We start from the raw sequence: 3,081 nt of genomic DNA, 5'->3' as shown, positions 1-3,081 counted from the left end.
GTATTGTTTCATTTGATTAGTCTAATTCTTTTCAAGAGTTCTTGAAAAAAGCTGCAGCCTTTTATCCCCAAGATCAGGCTTGTCATTTGCAGAAGTTGAGAATTCTGATCAAGTTCCTCAACATGCCAAGCTTACCAAATTACATTATAATTTTGAGTAAAAAAAAAAGAAAGTCCCTCTTTCTTGCCAACCAGTAAAAAGGGTGCAAATGTCTTATGCATTATCCACAGCACTTTATTAAAGGGTAAAAAAAAAGTACGTACTCACAAAAAGCTGAAAATGATAATAGCGTTGTATGTAAACCGAGAACCGAGGGTCTGTCCTGTGATGGAACTTATGTGTTTCGGTGGACAGTCCCCTTTCATCAGAGCAAATCTCTGAAGAAGGGGGACCATCCCCTGAAATGTGTCAGCTGGTTATAGGACATCCTTGTGAGGTACAATATCCCTTTGGATAGCATTGGCCATGACAGGTCCTCTTTTTGAAAAGCTATGGGGTCTAGTAGACCCCAGATGTCTCCTCTGCCCTCCAAAGCATCAGATCGAACCAAGATCGGTTTAACCAATTCCCGACCGACTCACGCAGATATACTGTGGCAAAAGGACACGTTCCTGTATGTTGCCCTTTAAGAGGTGGCTCACCGGGAGCTCCGTGACTGTGATCATGGATCTCAATGTCCACGGGCATACCCACGATCGTCTCATGGTGAGGAAGAACGGGGAGATGCTAATGTAAACAAGCATCTCCCCATTCTGCCTACTGACACTGTCACTGATCAGCACTCCCTGTAATTGGGAGAGGTGATCAGTGACGTGTCACACACAGCCCCCCCCCCCACAGTTAGAATCACTGCCTAGGACACACGTAACCCCTACAGCACCACCTAGTGGTTATTCCCTTCACTGCCAGTGACATTTTTACAGTAATCAACGCAATTTTTTAGCATTGGTCACTGTATTCATGCCAATGGTCCCAAAAATGTGTCAAAATTGTCCGATGTGTTTGCCATAATGTCGCAGTCATGATAAAAATTGCTGATCACCGTCATTACTAGTAAAAAAATATTATCAATAAAAATGCCATAAAACTATCCCCTAGTTTGTAGACGCTATAACTTTTGCGCAAACTAATCAATAAACGCTTATTGCGATTTTTTTTTACCAAAAATATGTAGAAGAATACGTATAGGCCTGAACTGAGGAAAACATTTTTTTGGGGGGGGTATTTTTTATAGAAAAATGTAAAAAATATTTTTTTTAAATTCACGCTATTTTTTGTTTATAGCGCAAAAAATTTAAATTGCAGAGATGATCAAATACCACCAAAAGAAAGCTTTATTTGTGGGAAAAAAAGGACGTCAATTTTGTTTGGGAGCCACGTCGCACGACCGGGCAATTGTCAGTTAAAACGACGCAGTGCCGAATTGCAAAAAGTGCTCTGGTCAGAAAGGGGGTAAATTCTTCCCAGGGCTGAAGTGGTTAATCTGATACTTTTACGAGCCGGTAATGCCTTGTTTACATGAGACTGAAACCCAAAGTGACTAAATCCTCGCTGCTTCCGATTTCTGACGTCACACAGTGGAATGACATCCGTTCTACCTACTGTGCCTCAGGAGCCAGATGATGCCTGTTGTATCCTTGCCAGGCTCCCCGATTACTTGAGAGAGCCCAGTAAAGGTGGCAGCAGTGGCCGGTAGGGCTCTTAAGTCACTCAGATTACTTTTACTTTTTTTTAGCTTCGCACACTCTAAAAAATGGTATCTAAAAAATGATATGCAGCTCCGGCGATGACCACAATATCGACCTACAAATCCAGTGACGTACGGGTACGTCCTACAGATGTGAATGTGGATAATGCACTAGGCGTTTGTGAACTTTGTTTTATGTGTTTGTTTATTTCCAAGATTCCCCAATCTAAGGAATTTCCAAACTACGGCCCTCCAGCTGTTGCAGAACGAACTACACGTCCCATAAGGCATTGTAAAACTCCGACATTCACAGACATGGCAAGGCATGATGGGAATTGTAGTTTCTGAACAACTGGAGGGCCATCGTTTGGAGACCCCTCTGCACCATCCAGTTTTGATTGTGGGATACTATCGTTACTTGTGTCAGTCAGTCCAGATTCCCTGGAATTCCTTAGCGCTACAGTGTCCAGTTACTATTGTGTCCCAAGGATCCTAGCCCGGGCCACAAATAATATGGGCTCTGGCTAACAATAGCATTAGAGGCATGTCATGTTATTAGAAACTGCTTAGATTTTATTGCTTTAAAGGGGATTTTCTACTTTTGCAATCAAATTTGATGACTGGCTGACTGCAAGGTTTTTTGAACAATATTAGAGTGAGCCTGTCCAAGGTTGGTCCTTATTACCATAAAATGCAAGAAGCCTCTACACCAGGGGTCTCCAAACTTTCTAAACAAAGGGCCGTTTACTATACTTCAGACTTTGGGAGGGGGGAGGGGGGCAGACTGTGCCCAATGGTATATGAGTATACAATGCCCCATTGTTGGTGTCAGAGGAATACTGTGTCATCATTGGTGTCAGTGAGAGGAATAGTGCCCCATCATTGGTATTAGTGGGAGGAATAGTGCCCCATCATTGGTGTCAGTGGAAGGAATAGTGCCCCATCATTGGCATCATTGGGAAGAATAGTGCCCCATCATTGGTGTCAGTGGAAGAAACAGTGCCCCATAATTAATATCAGTGGGGAAATAGCACCCCATCATTGGTATCAGTTGGAGGAATAGCGCCCCATTATTGGTATTAGTAGGAGGAATAGTGCCCCATCATTGGTATCATTGGGAAGAATAGTGCCCCATCATTGGTGTCAGTGGAAGAAACAGTGCCCCAACATTAGTATCAGTGGGAGGAATAGTGCCCATCATTGGTGTTAGCGGGAGGAATAGTGACCAATTATTGGTGTCAGTGTGAGGAATAGTGCCCCGTTGTTGCTGTCAGTGGGAGGAATAGTGCCCTATCATTAGTATCAGTGGGAGGAATAGTGCCCCATCATTGGTCTCAGCAGGAGGAATAGTGCCCAATCATTGGTGTCAGTTGGAGGAATAGTGCCCCATCATT

The sequence above is a fragment of the Lithobates pipiens genome, unplaced genomic scaffold, assembly GCF_037356315.1.
Source record: "Lithobates pipiens isolate NorthernLeopardFrog02 unplaced genomic scaffold, aLitPip1_a1.2 Scaffold_8, whole genome shotgun sequence".
NCBI classification, from domain to species: Eukaryota; Metazoa; Chordata; class Amphibia; order Anura; family Ranidae; genus Lithobates; species Lithobates pipiens.
The sequence above is the reverse complement of the archived record's forward strand: the minus strand, read 5'-3'. Positions refer to the sequence as shown.